We start from the raw sequence: 23772 nt of genomic DNA, 5'->3' as shown, positions 1-23772 counted from the left end.
TGATCATCTTTAGACTTCAATTCCAAATTTTAATTGTATTCAAATTTCACCATCTGCCCTGGTGGGATTCAAAGCTGGGCCCCTGGAGCATTATCCTGGATCTCTAGATTAATAGTCCAGCAACAATGCCGTTGCACTAATGCTTAATTTGCAAGAATATAAAATTTGTGGATGCATTTACTGACCTTAATCACTGGTGTGAAGTCATTGAACATCTTGTGGTACTGCATCCAGCACCTTGAGGTTTAGTGTTGGCACTGGCATCTATTTCCTTCAAAGTGTCTGCCTTAAGTACCTCCTAATGCCCTGTGTGTGGAGGACCATTCTCAGCTGTGCTAGACTCCTGTGTCCAAACTGTTGGCCTGCACAACCTGATTTGGTGAAATCATTTTCAGTTCTGGTTGAGGTGCAAGTGGAGTTAGCATCACTGAAACAAATAAATTAAGGCAGGCACAATTCTGAGGCAAAATTCAGCCATTTAACTGCAACCACTATTGTGATATTTTCTTTCGTATAAAATGAAGGCCAGAATTTTACACATAAAGTTTGGGCGTGTGTCTGACCTGGAAGTGTATACAATCATACGAGAAGGCATCAGACACATGCCCAATGACAGCGAGCCCTCACTCGATATTTAGGCCGTCGGGCACATAAGTGGGTCTGAAATGTGCCTGCTTACAATCAAGAAGGCAATTTAAAATCATTTAATAGTAATTGGCTGGGATTTTATGGTGCCCGTCTAACTTTATGGTTGGTGGGTGGGCCAGCTGGCAAGGCGGACTTTACGTTTTAGCTTCACCCTCGATCCAGGTTGGAATGAAATTCAGGGCTCAAATACAGTTAGCAAATGTGCCTGGGGATTAGGTCCTGTGCATGATTGTGCTTCCCAGGCACTTGTAGCACAGTTTCTCTGCTGATATTTATCTTGTACAGGTCTGCAGCATCTCAGCAGCTGGGCCACTGAGGGAGCACATTGGAACCGCCAGCCTGTGCATTCCCTTTCCCTGGTGCTCACCCTCTTCCCTCCTCCCTGGCAATGCTCAACCTTTTACAGAATGCGTTCCTTGCTGGGTGGCTGCTGACTGGCCATCTAGCGGAATTTCGTGTTAAAAACGCGATCCTGGGTGGGAGCGAGTTTCGATCCTCCCGTGCCGACTCCGGGCACTGCGGCCTATTTTCAGGTCTCGTAGGCAGCTCACCATTGACCGTCGTCAGGATCCTCGGGCCCCACTGAGGTCTCCGGCATTTTGCATGGCTCGCCCGTCCCGCTGCCGCGGAAACCTCTGTGGGTGGGGTCCACCTTCGACGGGAACGGAAGATCCTGCCAGTGGGAAGGGATGAAGTATTTCACCCTTTGGCCCAGATCACCCATCCCCAAACCATGTGTGCATTGAGATGTTTGACATTACTGAGGGCTGCAAACAAACCACAGCTTTCAGGAAACTGACTTGGGCTGGAAGCAGGAACGTGCAAGTTTGCCAGAAATGGCTCCTTGGGAGTCCATGCTGATTGTCTCGCCAGGGCCTTTAAGTGTGTAAACCTGTGCTATGGCCTGAAACTTGCCTGTTTTTTCCCCCCTGATTTTCTTGGAGGCACGGGGGGCTGCACCCAGTAGGTGTAAAGAAATGAAGTGTCTGGTGTGGCAAAGAGAAAGTCTTACAAAGGAAAAGCCTTAATGCGATTGGAGCCTAAAACATGTTGGACGGAATTAGCCAATATTTTTTCAGAGTGTCATCCTCTGACTGAAATCCAATATGTAGCTCCCCAGCTGCACAGCCAAGTTTTCAGTCCAGATCTGGAAATCTCTTAAAAAAAAAGAAATCAGTGGGCGTGGTTGCCACCGTCACTGTGGCGGGGCGGAGCTTGGTAAATGCAGTGAGGCCGGCTCCATGGAGATCGGGGTGTCCCCTAAACATGGTGACCTGGTCAGTACAGTAAGGAACCTCCCCCCCCCCAGCAATCCCCCCCACACACACGCATAGGGGGCTATTCCCCCCCCCCCCCCACATGCATCAGCATTGGGGATTTCCCCCCTCCACCACTATCACTCTCCACCCCCCCAACAAACAAAACGCGAACCCCGGCCCCAATGAGGATTCCCAGGAATCTGTCCGTGGCACTTGCCCCTCGTACAAGTTGGCACTGCCAGGGTGGCCAACCTGTGCCAAGGGGCAGTGCCAGGGGATTGCATGTCCCTCTGCCCTGGGGCTATACTTACCTTTGTACCCCCCAGGGAGGTTCCCTCAACTGATTCGCCATTTTGAATAGCTGCTATAAACCTCGCCGACTTGACAGGTTGAATATTCAGTCGGGGGGGGTGCAGGTGGGGGTGGGGGGAGATTCATGTGGCGGGAGGCTCACTAATCGCATTAAAATGAATGGAAAAGCATTAAAATGACGTTCTCACCTTTTACGGGCATGAGCGCCAATACGTCACCGGCGAGATATGCGGAAAATAAGGGAACGGGACTGCCGTCGGAGAGGCTCTCCTTTCCCAATTCTCACAGGATTTTGTGCCATTTTCACTGACGCTGGTGCTGCTGCAAAACTGCCCCCCATTGTAAAAGCTTGACAGGAGAAGAAATATTGTTCATTAAAGATGACCGCACCTTTATCAACTGGTAATACAAACACTGTGTTCTTTTTAAATTTAGAGTACCCAATTCATTTTTTCCAATTAAGGGGAAATTTAGCCTGGCCAATCTACATACCCTGCACATTTTTGGATTGTGAGGGCAAAACCCACGCAAACACGGGGGGAATGTGAAAACTCCACACGGACAGTGACCCAGAGCCGGGATCGAACCTGGGACCTCGGCGCCGTGAGGCAGCAGGGCTAACCCACTGCGCCACCATGCTGCCCTACACAAACACGGTTGAGCAAGAGGCACAAAGAAGATGTTTGGATCCAGTGCAGTGGGTGGATGGCCCTCGGGTTCGAACATATGCGAACAAAATTTCAATTAAATTCTATATTCATAGTTTTAGTGGAATAACGTGGCTAAAGGGGGTAACTCATTTTAGTGCACAGATCCACAGCTTTACAGCTGGGATATTGTTGGGGCCCATTGCCTTCAGGTGCACTCAGCCATTGCTTAATGTCACATGAAGTTAACCAAGTGGACAGGACAACCAAAAGGAAAACAGGCACTCAGATTTCAGCACCAGCCTCGGGGTTATTTGTAGTGATCTAAAGTCCATGCGAAATTCAATCTTTGGAATTTTGGAATTCAGCTCTCTAAAATAGCCAAAAAATAAAGAAACCATAGTATTCTGTGCTGAATGCCTCAAACTGATTCCAAAGGCCTGGATCTTCCTCGCAGCAGTGAAGCAGAGATCTTCATTGCATGCCGCATTTGAAAGTAGACTGTTGCCCTTCTACCTTGGTGCAGTTGGGACTTCCCCTCCCAGCTGCAACACAGAACAATCAGCGGAGGGATTCGGGCGGAATAGCGGTAAGATGCAGATGCCATGAAACTACAGCTCCCTTTGAGCCCTATGATGACAGACACAGCCCTTGAGGTCAGCAGTGCTCTCAGGAAAGCGTTCGATTGGCAATTAAACAGATTATGTGCTGGATTCTCCAATTTGAAGATTAAGTGCTGACGCCGGCGTGGGAACAGTGGCGTTTTACGCCAGAAAAAATGGCGCAAAAGCACCACCGATTCTCCGTCTGGTGGGGGGCGAGCAAGCACGCAGCGTAAAGACCCCAGCTTTACTTGTGGATACGGCCAGGGAATTGCCGGGTCCATGGCCACGTATGCGCACGGCGGCGGCCTGCAGCGGCCGAGCCTTGCAACTTGTCGCCTGACATGCTTGGACCCAGCCTGCCACATACTGTACCCCAGTAACCCCCTCGCTACCCCCAGACCACCCACCACCAGTGCCCCCAGCTCCCGCCAAGCCCTGTCTGCCTGCAGAATGGCTCCCCTCCACCCCCGTCTGTGGTGGCGCTGGACTCCGCAGCCGCCACACCTGGTTCACAAAATAAAATAGCATGAGTGACCAAGCCGTCGGAAACTCGGCCCATCGGGGGCTGAGCATTGGGGGAGGGCCCCAGGTGACGTCCTGAGGCCGTCAATACGGCGTGCAGCGTACTCTTTGAGTACGCCGTTTTTAAGGGGACGGAGCATTGCAAAAGTGCCGCCGGCCCGATTTTGACGCAAACGGGGATTCTCTGGCCAATCGCCAAACTCGATTTCGGTGTTGGCGACAGGAGAATCCCGGTCTATAAGTTTGTCAGAGAAACCAATGGTATTTGACGTTGCAAAGTCCTCACAGGATTTACAATTCAAGATTTATGGGTAAGAGACAGAATGTGAGGGCGGCACGGTGGCACAGTGGTTTGCACTGCTGCCTCATGCTGCCAAGGACCCGGGTCCGATTCCGGCCCTGGGTCACTGTCTGTGTGGAGTTTGCACATTCTCCCCATGTCTGCGCGGGTCCTCAATCCCACAACTCTAAGATCTGCAGGGTATGTGAATTGGCCACGGCAAATTGCCCAATAATTGGAAAAAAAAAATTTTGAATTAAAAAAATGTAAGGAAACTCATTCTTACACAATGAGTGGTGATAACCTGGAACTCACTGCGCAAGGGTGCAGTGGATTTCTTTCCCAAGGGATCAGTCTTTATAGATCTCGCCTTGGAATTTGCAGAAAACACTCCAACTCAGACAGCCTCAACAGCAGCTCACCTTGCAGGGTTTCAATCCTGTCTCCTCAGACTCTTTTCCCCTGAATTACCAAATCTGCATTCCAGTAACAACTCACAGGCACACTTTCATTTCTTTAATCATATTGAGAAGAATACTACTGCTCCAAAGCGATACCTTTGCCTTATCGGCCCACCGCCCAGGATCACCAACCTTCTGCTCCCTTCAGGGCTTCACCGAAGCCCTCGTTGCTTAGAAGTCTGACAATCACAGCACTTTTACTACTTGGAGCCTCTTTCATCACTCCTCTCTCGATCTTTTTCTTTTTGTCTGGGACCTCTCTCTGTCCCCTATCCCTGTCCCCCTGTCTGGATCTCTCCTCTGATATGGCACACTGCTCCCTGGTCACAGAATCTTGTTTCTGCACCATTTCTTTTTCACGCAGGTGCACTGGGCCCTTGTGTTTGACGTGAAGAACTCCAAAACACCAGATTGAGCATGCGCTGCCCACTCCTAGTCTGAGCAATGCGAAAACCCCAGCATTCTGGGAGTTGGTGTTCCCAGCCCCTGATCTCACAATAAGTTTAGTTTCAATTTCAACCTGCAGACTTCACTATATTGTTAAAAAATCTAATTCTGAAAACCTGTTTACCACATTTACATTCCTCCAAATAAATAAAGTCTTATTACAACAAACATCAAACATTTCATTCAAATGCATAATCCCTTATAACGAAAAAGATTGGAATTAATGGAGCAACAGCAAAGAGTCTATAAACACTTGTAGCTGTCAATTAAACTGTGAAAGGCACCCTTCTGATGTAATGGATGGTTACAAAATCTGTATGACCCACCGCACACTCCACACCTGCACACGGCATCCCCGGCCCGATCAACACTGTGTAAAACATGCCAGCTTGACACCACCAGTCTGGCACCTATGTGGCACTTTCAAGGTGCCAGGCTGGCACCCAGGGGGCATGATCTTGGGGGCCTCCAATGCCCTGGGAGACCCTCACGCGTCCCATTCCATCTGGTCCCCGTTTGTGGAGACGAGTACTGAATGACACTCGTCCGAGGTCTCCAAGACGAAAGGGATAGATCACAATGCCTTGGTTACCTCAGGGAACTACATATTAGAGTGAGACTAGCTGTCTCACTCTATTATACAGAAATGTCAAAATGTGATCCCACCCACAATGGGCAGACTTCACATCGCAGCATCTAGCGAGATCGTGTTATGATCCCGATAGATCCCGGGGCGGGGTCTCCTATCATTTGTTGGCCATGGTGCTATGCGATACGCTACATTTAGGGCGCAGCATGGCCAGTAGATCACGGCTCTGTATTATAATTGGCCAAATATGCAACAAAGCTTGGTTTTGATGGTGACTTTCAAATAAAGGATGCAAGGAGGTTTCTTCTCCGATTAAAATTTGGATTGTTTACTTCACTAAAGAGATATCATGGTTTAATGCAAAAATATTTTAGCATTGTCTTTTGTCTCACAATCAGATAAGGTAAAATGTAAAATGAAATGATGAAGTTCTGTGATTCAGTGATTTGTGATATATTAATACGATTACATTGAGGGTGGTATTATCAAGATTGTACCATCTCTGCCTGAATCAGTCATATCTGTATTATTGCAGACAACTATCAGTGTAGTTCAGTTCATCTCACATTTGCCTCTGAATCATAAAGGTCCACATTCAAGTCCGCTCCAGGGCTTGAGCTGAAAATTCAAGGCTGCCACCCCAGTGCAGTACTGAGGGAGTGCTACACTGTTTTCGGTGCTATCTTTCAGCTGAGATGTTAATCCGGGCTCCCTTTGTCTGCTCGGGTGAGTGTAAAGGATCCCATGGTATTATTATAAAAAAGAGGAGCACAATTCTCCCTGGGGTCCTGACCAATGTTTAGCGCTCAATCAACAAAAAAAGACAGTACGAAGTCTTACAACACCAGGTTAAAGTCCAACAGGTTTGTTTCGATGTCACTAGCTTTCGGAGCGCTGCTCCTTCCTCAGGTGAATGAAGAGGTCTGTTCCAGAAACACATATATAGACAAATTCAAAGATGCCAAACAATGCTAGGAATGCGACCATTAGCAGGTGATTAAATCCTTACAGATCCAGAGATGGGGTAACCCCAGGTTAAAGAGGTGTGAATTGTATCAAGCCAGGACAGTTGGTAGGATTTCGCAGGCCAGATGGTGGGGGATGAATGTAATGCGACATGAATCCCAGGTCCCGGTTGAGGCCGCACTCATGTGTGCGGAACCTGGCTATAAGTTTCTGCTCGGCGATTCTGCGTTGTCGCGGGTCCTGAAGGCCGCCTTGGAGAACGCTTACCCGGAGATCAGAGGCTGAATGCCCTTGACTGCTGAAGTGTTCCCCGACTGGAAGGGAACATTCCTGCCTGGTGATTGTTGCGCGATGTCCGTTCATTCGTTGTCATCAACAAAAAAAGAGATTACTTAGTCATTATCACATTGCTCTTTGCATGAGTTTGCTGGGTGCAAATTAGCTGCAGTTTTCCGACATCACAACAGTGACCACAATTCAGGAAGTATTTTATTGGCTGCGGGTTGGGCCCCTCCGCTGTGATTTCTGAGGGCAGAGGCGAATTGCCATTGTGTTGCCCTATTTTGTATTTACTTCTATTTTCCTTTCCTTTTCATGTGCTTAATGACCTGCTGATCTGCTCGCAGAAAAATACTTTTCACTGTACCTCGGTACACGTGACAATAAACAAAATCCAAATCCATTGGCCGCTGGAGATTTCTACCGGTCTTACCAAAGTCTATGTTATTTTATATGGCTCACCTGCCCGCCATCAGGGAACCCACCTTTGATGGGACCGGGAGATCCTGCTGGCAAGAAGGGCCGGACTTTCCCGCCCTTGGAGATGTAGAGGTGGATTCTTCACCGGTGATAGCGAGGTTCCCAATTCGGCCAGAGAATCGTGCGTCGGGCTGAAGATGCAGATTCCGTTCCGATGCTCCGGTGTCAAGGGGGTAGGTGTGTATTGTAGATGCCCCTGCAAATTCTGCCATCCAGAGCTCCCCAGCCGACCCCCATAATACCCCCCCACCAATCAATGACCACCCCCATCAGACGCCCCATCATACCCCCAATATAAACCCCCAAAAGAGGCCCCCCATCAGAAACTCCCAGTCCCTTCCCATCAAAGACCGGTGTAAGACATCCCCCCCTCACAGAGATTCTTGACTGAAAGCTGAAGAGCAGTCCAGGCAGTAGGTTGAACAATCACTGCATTTTCACTTACCCTTTCCTAACACCTGCTGCCTCAGTCAGAGGTGTTCAAAGCAGCAGCTCTTAGAAGTGTCAGAGGCTTCCACGAAAGTCCATACACTTCAAAGGTCATGAAATCCCTTGAAAGCCTTCAAAATGACAACCTGGTACCCTGGCAATGACCAGGCTATCCCTTGACAGCCTTTGGCAGTGCCAAACTGGCACCCTGGCAGTGGCTTTACCAGGGTACCCAGGTGGCACCAGCAGTTTCAGGGCACCAAAGGCCATGGAACTGGGGGCCTCCAATCCCTTTGGCAACCCCCATGAATGCCGTTCCTCTGGTCCCCACTTGGTGTTGCGAGCTGGGTAGATCCCAGCGCAGCGTGGTCGGTGGATCGCAGTCAATGAGTTTGCAAATTATGATTCAAATTTCTGCATTGATTCACTACCAGGAGATCGGAGTGATTTGATGCATTATTCATTTAATGCCTGTACATACTTCTATGCACATAAGTGACACCTACAGTATTTTTAATGATAGGGTGACTTCACTGGCATCAGATCACATCTGACTCCCAAGGCATAACATTCGGAGCTGATAAGGGTTAGTGATAAGTTCAACAATTCAGGAAAACTACTATTATATGGGTGTAAATTTTAATTTGCAAGTGCCTACCTTACAGACTATATTACACTGGTTGAATGTTCCAGTACTAGTCTTAACCCCAGTAGGTAGCAGATGGTGTGTTGAAAGGAAGAACTTAGAAGAAGAGAATTTTCTGACAGTTGTGACTCCTGAATTCCCATAAGGATTAGGAATGTATCAGGAGGGCATCCAGAAATAACCACCTGACCCAGCAGCATGCTTCAAATCAATGAGAGAACTTCTGTTGATTGACATTTTGTGCAACTTCCATGCAGGACACCTGCCAGCTTATACTTGGTCCAAGTCTATGCTGCGTAAAGTTGCTGATGTAAACTGGTGAAATAGAAATTAATTTTTAAAAATGAAGTAGGAAATAAATGTAAAGCCAAGACATTTTCAGACCACATTTTTATGTAGCAGTGGTGTGAACACATTCACATGGAGCAAATTAATCATCGGCATACATGGAGCCAGCTGGAAATACTCATGACATATATGATTTCAAGGTTATGTTGGCTGACCAAAGTGTGCAGCCAAAACCAATGTAAAGGGATAGCTTTCTGACTCTTAGATTTAGATTTATTGCCACATGAAAAGTATTCTGCGTACAGTCCTGGCAGATTGTTCCATACATGCAAAACATAGGGCTTATGCTAAATACACAATGCAAATACATAGACACAGGCATCGGGTGAGTATACGGAGTATGGGTACTGTCTCACTATTGTTAAATAGTGATCAAATGATGGAATTAATTTGCACATAGCAGGAGAGCATTTAAGAATTTATTGAAGGGTAGTTGCTAATAGATTAGGAGCTCTGATGGTACAATGGGGTAGCATCCTTGCTTCTGAGCTGAACCTTCCAGGTTTATGTGCTACCTCAGGACTTGATGGTCAAGTGAGCTGATCCATGGGTGGCACGGTGACATAGTGCTTAGCATTGCTGCCTCACGGCGCTGAGGTCCCAGGTTCAATTCTGGCCCTGGGTCACTGTCCATGTGAAGTTTGCATGGGTTTCACCCCCACAACCGAAAGATGTACAGGGTAGGTGGATTTGCCACGCTAAATTACCCCTTGATTGGAAAAAATGAATTGGGTACTCTAAATTTATTTTTTTAAATGTGAGGTGATTCATAATATGGCCAAACAGGTTGATTATCAACCGGCTAATCCTTCCAACACAAACCAATGGGAGATAGTTAGACTGGGAGAGATTCCTGTTCAACTATTCAATTGGAAAGAACTTTGGAGCCTCTACCATCACTGTCCATCGCTCCAGACTACAACATGCGTGTAAAAGTGTATGTTGCCAGAGCAACTTGAACTTCCAAAGTGAACTGTAACACACTAGCACCAATTAGAAACGGATGACTTATAAATGGAATGATAATGTAAAGAGGCCGAGGTCCCAGGTTCGATCCCGGCTCTGGGTCACTGTCTGTGTGGAGTTTGCACATTCTCCCCATGTTTGCATGGGTTTCGCCCCCACAACCCAAAGATGTGCAGGGTAGGTAGATTGGCCATGCTAAATTGCCCCTTAATTGGAAAAAATGAATTGGGCACTCAAAATTTATTTTAAAAAAGATAATGTAAAGAGATTGGGGCAATTATTGTCAGATATTTTTAGCACACCCAATATTTTTAATTAGTTAAATCATTTCATAAACCATTATATGAATATGAAGGAATGAATAGTGGTGTAAAAATAATCCTCAATTTTATTTTTCAGAGATTGCATTTGTTTTCCGTTGCGCTACTACCAAGTTGTGGCCTCTACGTCAGTACCACAGGTATGGTAATATTTATTTCAGTAACTTTATTCCAGCTAATGCAAAAAAAGTTGTCATGACATGGATATTGCATTATTTGAGTTAGTACTGACACATTCCATTAAATTGGAAAATTACCCAAAAAGTATCAAGAATACAATATTTACATAAAATATGTTACAAATACCTAATTTACTCGTTCACTTTAAGTAAACTAGGGTGACCACAATTCTGTAAATTCAATATAAATATCTTCTGTTAACATTCAAGGTAATTTTCATTTATATCTTCAGTCCTTCCTATTCCATAGTCGCGATTTGTTATGTTTGAGACTGATCGGAAAGCAAAGGAAGCTTTCAGGATGTTATATTTGTATTGGTCAACAACATAAATGAAGTATAGTTTTAGGTGGGTTTCATTGAATGTTTCTGTGGAAAGAAGGATAAAACTCAGAGTTAGATTGATGCTTGAAAAAGGTATTTATATGTGTAGGGTTTGGTTTCAATACCAACTGTGCCTCTATTGTGCTGAGACAGGGTTATGGGGTGCAGAGTAAATAAAGGCTGGCAGAAGTAGCAATTATTGCTTAGCAACTGGAGATCTTGTAAGGGCGGAAGGCTTTTGAATGTGTTTGCAATTGAAGAAGGACACCAGTTCTCAATTTTGCCAGGAGAAGCTAGACAAGCCAAAATAGCTGCAAAGACACAGACTTCCTAAAATAAAACATACAGTCCAGATAACTAGAGCATTGGGCCAAGATATTATTCAGGAGAATTCAAGGGAAAAACAGACACATGTTGTCAGTTAAAGAGACAGTCTCAGTTAAAGTTGGAATGCAGATTTCAGGGGGACATCAAGGGCATCATTCTCCGACCCCCCGCCGGGTCGCAGAATGGCCGTTGGCCGCCGTGAATCCCGCCCCCGCCGAAGTCTCCGGTACCGGAGATTGGGCGGGGGCGGTAATCGGGCCGCGCCGGTTGGCGGGACCCCCCGCTGGATTCTCCGGCCCGGATGGGCCGAAGTTCCGCCCAGAAATTGCCTGTCCCGCCGGCGTAAATCAAACCTGGTATTTACCGGCGGGACCAGGCAGCGTGGGCGGGCTCCGGGGTCCTGGGGGGGGCGCGGGGCGATCTGACCCGGGGGGTGCCCCCACGGTGGCCTGGCCCGCGATCGGGGCCCACCAATCCGCGGGCGGGCCTGTGCCGTGGGGGCACTCTTTCCCTTCCGCCTCCGCTATGGCCTCCACCATGGCGGAGGCAGAAGAGACTCTCCCCACTGCGCATGCGTGGGAAACTGACAGCGGCCGCTGACGCTCCCGCGCATGCGCCGAGAAACTGTCAGCAGCCGCTGACGCTCCCGCGCATGCGCCGCATTTCCGCGCCAGCTGGCGGGGCAACAAACGCCATTTCCGGCAGCTGGCGGGGCGGAAATCCCTCCGGCGTCGGCCTAGCCCCTCAATGTTGGGGCTAGGCCGCCAAAGATGCGGAGCATTCCGCACCTTTGGGCCGGCGCGATGCCCGTCTGATTGGCGCCGTGTTTGGCGCCAGTCGGCGGACATCGCGCCGTTGGGGGAGAATTTCGCCCCAAATGTTTGATGCCATTTCCATGGAGTTTGGGACTCAATAGAACAAGAACAAAGAAAATTACAGCACAGGAACAGACCCTTCAGCCCTCCCAGCCTGCACCGATCCACATCCTTTATCTAAACCTGTTGCCTATTTTCCAAGGATCTACTTCCCTCTGTTCCCTGCCCATTCACATATCTGTCTAGATGCATCTTGAATGATGCTATCGTGTCCGCCTCTACCACCTCTGCTGGCAAAGCGTTCCAGGCACCCACCACCCTCTGCGTAAAAAAACTTTCCACGCACATCTCCCTTAAACTTTCCCCCACTCATCTTGAAATCGTGACCCCTTGTAATTGACAGCCCCACTCTTGGAAAAAGCTTGTTGCTATCCACCCTGTCCATACCTCTCATAATTTTGTACACCTCAATCAGGTCCGCCCTCAACCACCGTCTTTCCAACGAAAACAATCCTAATCTACTCAACCTTTCTTCATAGCTAGCACCCTCCATACCAGGCAACATCCTGGTGAACCTCCTCTGCATGCTCTCTAAGGCATCCACATCCTTCTGGTAATGTGGCGACCAGAACTGCATGCAGTATTCCAAATGTGGCCTAACCAAAGTCCTATACAACTGTAACATGATCTGCCGACTCTTGTACTCAATACCCTGTCCGATGAAGGCAAGCATGCTGCATGCCTTCTTGACCATTCTATTGACCTGCCTTACCACCTTCAGGGTGCAATGGACCTGAACTCCCAGATCTCTCTGTACATCAATTTTCCCCAGGACTTTTCAATTGACCGTATAGTCCGCTCTTGAATTACATCTTCCAAAATGCATCATCTCGCTTTTGCCTGGATTGAACTCCATCTGCCATTTCTCTGCCCAACTCTCCAATCTATCTATATTTTGCTGTATTCTCCGACAGTCCTCCTCGCTATCTGCAATTCCACCAATCTTAGTATCATCTGCAAACTTGCTAATCAGACCACCTATACCTTCGTTGAGATCATGTATGTATATCACAAACAACAGTGGTCCGAGCACGGATCCCTGTGGAACACCACTAGTCACGTTTCTCCATTTTGAGACACTCCCTTCCACCACTACTCTCTGTCTCCTGTTGCCCAGCCAGTTCTTTAATCATCTGGCTAGTACACCCTGAACCCCATATGACTTCACTTTTTTCCATCAACCTGCCATGGGAAACTTTATCAAACGCCTTACTGAACTCCATGTATATGACATCTACAGCCCTTCCCTCATCAATTAACTTTGTCACTTCCACAAAGAATTCTATTAGGTTTGTAAGACATGACGTTCCCTGCACAAAACCATGCTGCCTATCACTAATAAGTCTATTTTCTTCCAAATGTGAATAGATCCCATCCCTCAGTATCTTCTCCAACAGTTTGCCTACCACTGACGTCAAGCTCACAGGTCTATAATTCCCTGGATTATCCCTGCTACCCTTCTTAAACAAAGGGACAACATTAGCAATTCTCCAGTCCTCCGGGACCTGACCCATGCTCAAGGATGCTGCAAAGATATCTGTTAAGGCCCCAGCTATTTCGTCCCTCGCTTCCTTCAGTAACCTGGGATAGATCCCATCCGGACCTGGGGACTTGTCCACCTTAATGCCTTTTAGAATACCCAAAACTTCCCCCTTCCTTATGCCGACTTGACCTAGAGTATTTAAACATCCATCCCTAGCCTCAACATCCGTCATGTCCCTCTCCTTGGTGAATACCGATGCAAAGTACTCATTAAGAATCTCACCCATTTCCTCTGACTCTGCGCATAAATTCCCTCTTTTCTCTTTGAGTGGGCCAATCCTTTCTCTAGTTACCCTCTTGCTCCTTATATATGAATAAAAGGCTTTGGGATTTTCCTTAACCGTGTTAGCCAAAGATATTTCATGATACCTTTTAGCCCTCTTTATTGTGCGTTTGAGATTTGTCCTACTTTCCCGATATTCCTCCAAAGCTTCATCAGTTCATCATCGCCTAGATCTTATGTATGCACCCTTTTTCACCTTAGCTAGTCTCACAATTCCACCCGTCATCCATGGTTCCCTAATCTTGCCATTTCTATCCCTCATTTTCACAGGGACATGTCTGTCCTGCACTCAAATCAACCTTTCCTTAAAAGACTCCCACTTTTCAAATGTGGATTTACCCCTAAACAGCTGCTCCCAATCCACATTCTTGTTATACTTGGCCTTTCCCCAATTTAGCACTCTTCCTTTAGGACCACTCTTGTCTTTGTCCATGAGTATTCTAAAACCTACGGAATTGTGATCGCTATTGCCAAAGTAATCACTGACTGAAACTTCAACTACCTGGCCGGGATCATTCCCCAATACCAGGTCCAGTATGGCCCCTTCCCGAGTTGGACTATTTACATACTGCTCTCAAAAACTCTCCTGGATGCTCCTTACAAATTCTGCTCCATCTGCGCCTCCAACACTACATGAGTCCCATTCAATGTTGGGGAAGTTAAAATCTCCCATCACAACCACCCTATTGCTCCTACATTTTTCTATAATCTGTCTACATATTTGTACCCCTACTTCACGCTCACTTTTGGGAGGCCTGTAGTAAAGTCCCAACAATGTTACTGCACCCTTCCTATTTCTTAGCTCTACCCATATTGCCTCAGCGCTTGAATCCTCCATCGTGCCCTCCTTAATCACAGCTGTGATATCATCTCTGACCAGTAATGCAACATCTCCACCCCTTTTACCTCCCTCTCTATCCCTCCTGAAGCATCTATACTCTGGGATATTTAGTTGCCAGTTTTGCCCTTCCCTCAACCAAGTCTCAGTAATACCAATAACATCATATTCCCAGTGCTAATCCAAGACCTAAGTTCATCTGCCTTACCTGCTACACTTCTCGCATTAAAACAAATGCACCTCAGACCACCTGTCCCTTTGCGTTCATCACCTCTTCCCTGTCTACTCTTCCCCTCAGTAACATTGAGTTTATTATCTAGGTTGAAACCATTGTGAGCAGATTGCACAACAGTCATGACAAAGAAATCCTGAAGGGGAGCTGAAAATTCTGGATGATGGATTCTTTGTGAAAAGTAGAGAGGGAGCTTATTTTAAAAGAGTCATTTAGAACACTTGGACTGGATTTCAGAATGCAAACGGCTAATGGAAAGAAGTGTTGGGAAGACAATTTGAAAGTGCTTTTAGTTTGGAAGAGGAGTTTTGAAATTTTCATGTGATAATCATCTGGACGAGGGGGTCGGGATTTTGAGGAGAAATCCACCGATGTTCACTTGTGTTCACAATGGAGAGTTTATTTCACCACAGTCAGTCTCTGTGTTTAAAGGGTTATTTCTGTAATGGACACTACCGTATCTTAAATTCTTTGTAATCCATGTTAATCTTAAAATTTGTGTGTATTTGCTAAACGAAGGGATATTGTAGCATGATCCAACCTTTCATATTTAATAAATGTTTTTCCTTGTAGTTAAAACACATTAGCAGTCCTGTGACTCTGTCCCTCCATGTTTTTGAAAGATAACCAAACTTTATGGGGCGGGATTCTCTGTCCAACGAGGCCGGAATTATGAATTGCGATCGGGCAGAGATTCGGGCATCGGGTGTAAGTCGAGGTCGGTGTCGGGCACATAGCAGAGTGCCATGCTCCGGAACCTCAATGGCAGCATCAATGCGTTCCATGCCCTGAGCCGGCGTGGGCATGCAAATTGTACAATAACACTCATTAACATATCATTAATGGGCCGACCCGGTAATCTCCGGCCTCCCGCAATGCTCCGCCTAGTCTTGAAAAACGGGAACCGGGCGCCATGGCTGCTGAGGGTGAGAGAAGAGGTAAGAAAAGTTTCCAAAGGGGCAGCACGATGGCACAGCGGTTAACACTGCTACCTCACGGCGCCAAGGTCCCAGGTTCGATACTGGCTCTGGGTCACTGTCAGTGTGGGGTTTGCACATTCTCCCCATGTTTGCGTGGGGCCCCCACAACCCAAAGATGTGCAAGGTAGGTGGATTGGCCACGCTAAATTGCCCCTTAATTGAAAAAATAATTGGAACTCTAAATTTATAAAAGAAAAGAAAAGTTTCCAAAGGCACAACAGTGGACTGACAGTTGTGCCACTTGCTGGGGAGAGGGGGGAACTGCCAGGGCATTATTGGGTATTTTCTGGAGACCGTGGCGTGTGAGGGAGAAATCGGGGCAGTAGCTGAGCTAACCAGTGCAGGAAGTGAACAAAATGCAGCCTCGGTGGGGCGTTCCCTGCAGAGGCACCCCAAAGAAACAGAATCCCGCTTCATAGCAGGGCCGTTCTTGGCGTTGCAGGTTCCGAGAAAAACCTCGCTATTCACACTCAAAATAGGACTTTTTTTGCGTTAAATTGCGCCCTTAATGTTTGGATTAAGATGATGCACCATATGTGTACTCTGGCTATAGATCATGTGCATTGGAAATGCATTAGTAGAGTATTGCTCTTTAGATGAATTCTGTATTTAGATGAATTATGTTTTTGTGGAGTCAAGCTTATTGTTCTATTACTGAGCGTTTGTTGGAATATGATAGGCAGATGAATTGCTCGTGCACACCCAGAAGGAAATTAAATTTGAATGGAACATCGGTCTTACAACTAGTGATGAAATTAGTGAAATTACCATTAAATGTACAGCTGCAGGGAATTTAACATACATAAGATATGTTGCACAAACCCAGATTCAATAAATGCTGCTTTAATAGACCTTAATGATTTTTAATCTGACAATAAGTGGAGGGGTAAAAGCAGCAACAAAGTAAGCTAATGGAATAAGACATACATCCAAAACCCAATTGTATTCCACACTAAAGGCATATATTCAAACAGGAACACACCTTTAATGTATACATATATTTTTTCAAAAGTTGCAGAAATGTTCTGTTTCACAAAAAAAAATTTAGCTAGTCATTTGAAATGTAATTGAGCAGTCAATGCCAGTAATGTAACAGCACATTTATTCAATATGTAAGATATTGATTCAGGAACATGTTTCGTAATTCATCTAATATTGTGTTTTGCAAATAGACAGCACATGGGATACTGATAGAAACAAACCTGTTGGACTTTAACCTGGTGTTGTAAGACTTCTTAATGTGCTCACCCCAGTCCAACGCCGGCATCTCCACATCAGGGATACTGATAGTGAAGGTAGAGGCCCATGGGATCCAAGGAAATTTGGCAAATTGGATCCAGAATTGAATAAGTGGCAGGAAGCAGAGGGTAATTGTTGAGGGGTGTTTCTCAGACTGGATGCCTGTGCCCAGTGGGGTCCCGCAGAGACCAGTGTTGGGCGTAAGGAACCCTCTTGTGAATCCTTTTTGGACTCTTGTTTCCATTGTAATTCCTGTTCTTTTGGCTGTTATAATTCCTGCAGCCAGGCATTGCTGGGCCTACACCTTTAATCAGCAGTGACGCAACTTCACAGACTTCGCTCGCAGCCAATTAACTCCATTGCAATCGCCAGGGCTAAGCAGATCCTTGATGCGAATTGGTGCTTTTTATTCTGGAACGCCCTGCTGGGTGACTTTTTATGTTTGGTTTTAGTTTCATATTGGGACAGAGCTGAAGAAGGCTTTAAGTTCTCTCTCCCTGGGTGGATCTCTCTCGGAAACCCCAGTTGGAGGCACTGTTTTCTCCTCAGTTGAGCTGAAGTGGTGGAATTCTCTCTCAAATCTAAGCTGGAACTCCTTTAGGTAAACAGAACTGTCAGTGAGCATTTAAAGCCTGAAGACAAAGCTGGGGATGGGGATTTTTCTAGATTCCTCTAACATTAAAGGTACCAGGCCACTTTAAGGCCTTGCTAAAAATGCTGCTCTGATACTCTGTTTAACTGAGTCAAATTGCTGGTGAGTCTGCTGAAGCTGACCACATATCAGAAACTGAACAGACCTGAAGTGCATCTTCCGAGGGTAAGGCTCAGCTCAACAAAAGTTGAAGCGTATCCTTAGAGGAGATCCCACAGCCTGAGAATCCGGCCTTAGTGGCCCAGCTTGAAGATTTGAATTAAGGGATATTGCAACACTTGCCGTCCCTGGAAGATCGTCAGCTACAAAAAACACTACCTCAGCAGCAAAGAACCATCTCAGGCCCTTTTAATCACTGTTATTTTCAATCCTGTCCCTACCCCTACCACATGTTTGTCTTGTGTGTGTCTGGGTGGAGGACAGGGTTTGGGGAATAGTTCGAATGGCAGACCATTGTTCCATTCTTAGCATTATTTGTTCATCATTTTCCTTGTTATAAATAATTAGTTTTTAAAAATGTTTTACTTACAAATCTGGTGCCTGTAACTCATTGGAGCATTCAAGGGTCAAAGATCTCTGGGAAATGCACAAATTATTGGTTGATTCGTTTATGTTGGGACGCTGGAGTTTGTGATGCTGGAATTGACTGCACACTTGCCCAAGGTGTTGTAACTTGGTGCCCTAGCTGTTTGTGGTTTACATTAATGATCTAATCATGCATGTAGAAGGGTTGATCAGTAGGTTTGCAGATGATACAAAAATTGGTGGGGTGGTATATAGTCAGGAGGATAGCCTTAGATTATTTCATAGAATCCAGACAGTGCAGAAGGAGGCCATTCGGTCCATCGGTACTGCACCAACCCTCTGAAGGAGCACCTTATTCCAGGTCTAACCCCCACCCTGTCCCTGTAACCCCACTAGGGGCAATTAAGCACAGCCAATCCACCTATCCTACACTTCTTTGGACTGTGGGAGGAAACTCCCGGAGCACTCAGAGGAAACCCATGCCGACATGGGGAGAATGTGCAAACTCCACACAGTCACCTGAGGTCAGAATCAAACCCAGTTCCCTTGTGCTGTAAGGCAACAGTGCTAATCAGTGCACCACCGTGCCGAGAGGCAAGAGGATATAGACAGGCTGGTCAGATGGGCTGATCAATGGCAAATGGAATTCAATCTGGAAAAGTGTGAGGTGATGCACTTGGGTTGGACAAACAAGGCAAGGGAATATATGATGAACGGCAGAACCCTGGGAACCATCAAGGATCAAGAGGGACCTTGGTGTGCATGTGCACCTGTCCGTTAAGGTAGTAGAAACCAAAAGAGAAAATGTTTGAAAATCTCAGAGGTCTGGCAACATCTGTAGGGAGAGAAAGGAGCTATCGTTTCGAATCCAGATGACCCTTTGTCAAAGGTAGCAGGGCAGGTAGATACAGTGGTTAAGAAGGCATATGGTATACTTGCCTTTATTAGCCGAGGTATAGAGTTTAAGAACAGGGACATTATGATGGAACTGCATACATTGATTGGGCCACAGCTAGAGTATTGTGTGCAGTTCTGGAATCCACATTATAGGAGGATAACACTGGAAAGGGTGCAGAGGAGATTTTTTTTTTTAAATTGTCAATGGGATGTGTGCGTTGCTGGTTGGGCCAACATTTATTGCCTATCCCTGAGGGTATTTAAGAAACAGCCGCAATGCTGGTGTTTCTGGAGTCACGTGTTGGCCAGATCAGATAAGGATGGCAGATTTCCTTCCCTAAAGGATATTAGTGAACCAGATGGGTTGTTACAATAATCAGCAACAGTTCCATGATCATCAGTAAACTATTAATTCCAGATTTCTACTGGATTCAAATTCCACCATCTACCTTGCTGGGATTCAAACCCAAGTCTCCAGAACATTACTAGTCCAGCGACAATACCATTTCGGCACTGCCTCCTCTATTTGCCAGGATGTTGCCTGCACTGGAGAGTTTTAGTTATGAAGAGAGATTAAATAGACGGGGGCTGTTTTCCTTGGAGCAGAGGCGACTGAGAGGGGTGGGGGGCATGATTAAGATGTACAAAATTATGAGAGGCATAGATAGAGTAGACAGGAATAAATGTTTCCCCTTGGGGGAGGAATCAATGACTAGGAGCATAGATTTAAGGTAAAGGGCAGGAGGTTCAGAGGGGATGTGAGGAAAACCCCTTTCACCCAGTGGGTGGTGGAGTCTGGAACTCTCTGCCTGAAATGGTGGTGGAGGCAGAGACCCTCATAACATTTAAGAAGTATTTAGATGCGCACTTACGATGCCAAGGCATTCAGGCTATGCGCCAAGTGCTGTAAAATGGGATAAATGGGTTGTTTTTGACAGTGCAGACCCAAGGGCCGAAGGGCCTTTTCTCTACTGTAGACCTCTATGATTCTGTGACAGTTATCTGAATCACAGAATCTATGCAAGAGTTTAGCTGGTGAAATTATGTTTAAATGAATTGATTACTTTATTAATCTCAGAACATTTTCAAAAAATGTTAATGGAGTGCACCACAACTATGATGGAGGCAGAAAAGAACAGTTTCACCAAGCAATCGGTGTTGGCCAGTTTTGTTCCTTGATTCACTTTTATTCAATGATAAGGTGAGAATCTCCTGTCTTTTTAGAATGACCAGTCGGTATGGAAAGACGAATAAGAGTTGGCCACAGTAATGGAAGACCTGGAAGAATTTTGATGGTAAAGGAGATAACTGAGTCCAGTGTCAAAGATGCTCATTTTGCTGTCTAACCATGTGTTTCGCATAACTAACTAGCTAATGGTTAAACCACGCTATCACTACTAGTAATGAAGTGCTTTAACTGTTACACATTAACTCCATACATCAAATTTTATGTACTGTTAAAGTCAAGTTAATGGTTCTCGAATCATGTTAATGCTGAAAACAGTTGGACCTTAACTATGGACATTTGATATAATGTTTAATTAAATTGATTTGTGCTTCTTGATTCTTTGGGGATTACGAGTCTTTATTGTGCCAGAGGAAACAACAAAAAAAACATGTAAAATTGGTATTTACAGTATGTTACAAGCATTTCCATATAAAGAAGCTTTAATAAGAGTGTAATGAACATTGCCGTCGAGAGGTAAATCTTCTCTAAGTAAATTTCAGACAGCATAATTGGAATTCTCTTAGGGAAGACTACAGACGGAAACCTTTAAAACTGCAGTAGTGATTAAAGGCTTTGTGTTGGTCTGATAAGTTGCCTGCTGCCTGTATCAATCAACTGTTCATGTCTGCATGTTCATGCAGATACAGAAGTGTAACCAAAATACCATCCTGTGTCAGCCATTTGACCTTAAGCTCGAGGGTCTGCTCAGAGTTGGTTTCCCTCTGACAATGTGCAGGGATGTGGGGAAAAAAGCAGGGGAATGGCACTACTTCATAATGCTCACTCGGAGAGCTGGTGCAGACAAGATGGGTCAAATGGCGTCCTGCGTTGTCACAATTCTGTGATACTGTGGCAAACATGGAATATAAAAATGGTATTAAAGAAACAGGCTTGTTAGCTGGCTTGTCACAAGAATGTCAAGGCACCATTTTAAACTGAATTTTAAAATGGATGCTAAAAGACCATAAGGCATAGGAGCAGAAGGAGGCCATTCGGCCCATCAAGTCTGCTCCACCATTCAATGAGTGATCTTGCATGATAATTCTCAACCCCACAGCCCTTGATGAATATACTGATTCAAAATCTGTCCATCTCAGCCTTGCACATACTGAATGACTCAGCCTCTATAGCCCTCTGTGGTAAATAATTCCACAGATTCACTACCCTCTGAGAGAAGAAATTCTTCCTCATCTCTGTCTTAAATGGGTGACCCCTTTCTCTGAGATTATGCTCTCTTGTCCCAGACTGTCCTGCAGTGATCTTTGTGAGGGATTTCCAGGATGAAAGGCATAGTGATTACGAAGATACACAAAGCTCTTTTGAAGAACTAAACTAATTGTATTAACACTACTAAATTTGAGTTTGACACTTAATCTGAATAGCAAACATACATGTAAGAATTAAACTGCACTCACTAACACTATCTCTATCTACGAACTATAACAATTATAACTAACTATGCAATACACTGTGAAACTTATCTTCTTTAGCTCCAGATCTAAACTCCTCCCCGAGCCCAAGAGCCAGTGCCATTTATAGTACTGTCCCTTAGCTCTCTCTAGTGGCTACCTTAACCTAACATTAACTCTTCACATGCTGTATATTTGCATAATGTCACATCTCCCAAAAAAGGAAACACCCTCTCAGCATTTACCCTGTCAAGTCCCCTTTCCATCCTTTATGTCTCAATCAGGTCACCTCTTATTCTTCTAAACTCCAGTGCGTACAGGCCCAACCTACCTGACCTCTCCTCATAAGAAACCCCCCCCCATACACGGGATAAGCCTTATGAACCTTCTCTGGACTGCCTCCAATACCAGTATACCTTTCCTTAGATAAGGGGGCCAAAACTGTTCACAGTGGTACAGGAATGGCCTAAATAGTGCCTTCTATAGTTTTAGCAAGCTTTCCCTATTTTTATACTCCATTGCCTTTGAAATAAAGGCCAACATTCCACTTGCCTTCCCTATTACCTGCTGAATTTGCATGCTTGAATTTTTTTGTGATTTATGAGCGAGAACCCCCAGATCCCTCAGTGCTGCAGCTTTCAGGCAATCTTTCTCAATTTAGATAATATTCAGCTCCTTTATTTTTCCTACTAAACTGCACAACTTCACATTTTGCTGGATTATATTAAATCTGCCACGTTTTAGCCCTTCCACTTAACCAGTATATATCCGCCTGTAGATTCATCCTCACCACTTGCCTTCCCACCTATTTCTCTGAAATGGGGGGGGAGGATTTTCATTGTTCAAAACTGACACCAATTGCCTCGACCTGTAAAGATTCATCAAGGGCAGCATGGTAGCATTGTGGATAGTACAATTGCTTCACAGCTCCAGGGTCCCAGGTTCGATTCCGGCTTTGGTCACTGTCTGTGCGGAGTCTGCACATCCTCCCAGTGTGTCCATGGGTTTCCTCCGGGTGCTCCGGTTTCCTCCCACAGTCCAAAGATGTGCCGGTTAGGTGGATTGGCCATGATAAATTGCCTTTAGTGTCCAAAATTGCCCTTAGTGTTGGGTGGGGTTACTGGGTTATGGGGATAGGGTGGAGCTGTTGACCTTGGGTAGGGTGCTCTTTCCAAGAGCCGGTGCAGACTCGATGGGCCGAATGGCCTCCTTCTGCACTGTAAATTCTATGATAAATTCTATGAATCCAAGCAAAGTGCCTTTACAGTGCAAGCTGGAGGCATTGGGAATTATGACAAACAAGAATTCATGTGGGCAATGGGACAGTTTAGTAATCAATATCGAATACTCTTCTGTTCAAACTATTACATACACATGTATCCTGTTTGTTAAACCTTCTTCCACATCTTTTGCTGAGTTCACACCATCACAAAACAGTTCCTTTATCGATTGCCACACTAAATTTCTCAGAAAACATGGAAAGAGTTGAATTTAGTTGCTTTTCCTCCACAATCACATAATTAAAGTGCAGCTTAAATTGTGGCATTGTATAAGAGAGACTCACTTATGAATTAATTAACTACAAACGAATGGCATTTGCAGGTGTGCCGAGTTACAAATTGCTACAATGAAAGAAATCATGTGTACCTTCTTTGCTCACCTGGAGTTGCTTTTTCCCTGCACTGCTTTCTGAATGGTTGCACAGGTGCTGTACTTGGACAGCTGAGGAGGGATTGATCTAAAACATGGTTCAAGAATCATCAAGGGTTTTTGCACAGTTGATTGTAAAATGTTGAACTTTCAGATTGATTTTTAAGACCGTGATGGTGAGTGTTCCCGTGTTTATGACCATCGGGCCATTGTGTTTTCCCCTAAACTGGTGTCACTCACTGACAACAGGGTAATCAAACCTTCTAACCTGCTGTTGCTTCAGCGATTAATTATTGCAGCTTTCCTGGCAAGATACTGGTGCTGAAGGAATGACTGGCAGTCTTCCTTGTTGGAGTAGGCGTTGTTTCTGAGACCAGTGAAGGAGGAGA

The 23772-nt window shown here is 45.6% G+C and overlaps 1 protein-coding gene and 1 long non-coding RNA gene across 8 annotated transcripts in view; one reads left to right on the top strand and one right to left on the bottom strand.

Moving 5' to 3' along the window:
- LOC140384679 (leucine-rich repeat-containing protein 4C-like) overlaps window positions 1-23772 on the top strand; it is a 1407047-nt gene that overhangs the window by 786711 nt on the left and 596564 nt on the right. For all 7 annotated transcript variants that reach the window (XM_072466610.1, XM_072466607.1, XM_072466608.1 and 4 more), the window contains one exon: window positions 10284-10344. The gene's annotated coding sequence lies outside the window, so the exon portion shown is untranslated. The remainder of the gene's footprint in view (window positions 1-10283; window positions 10345-23772) is intronic.
- Window positions 8946-23619, bottom strand: LOC140384681 (uncharacterized). Its single transcript, XR_011933124.1, has 2 exons — window positions 23394-23619; window positions 8946-10751 (listed from the first exon to the last, which is right to left on the bottom strand). It is a non-coding gene; the product is annotated as an uncharacterized lncRNA (long non-coding RNA).

This window comes from Scyliorhinus torazame, chromosome 10, assembly GCF_047496885.1.
Source record: "Scyliorhinus torazame isolate Kashiwa2021f chromosome 10, sScyTor2.1, whole genome shotgun sequence".
NCBI classification, from domain to species: domain Eukaryota; kingdom Metazoa; phylum Chordata; class Chondrichthyes; order Carcharhiniformes; family Scyliorhinidae; genus Scyliorhinus; species Scyliorhinus torazame.
Note: the sequence above shows the minus strand (reverse complement) of the source record. Positions and strands in the feature narration are given on the sequence as shown.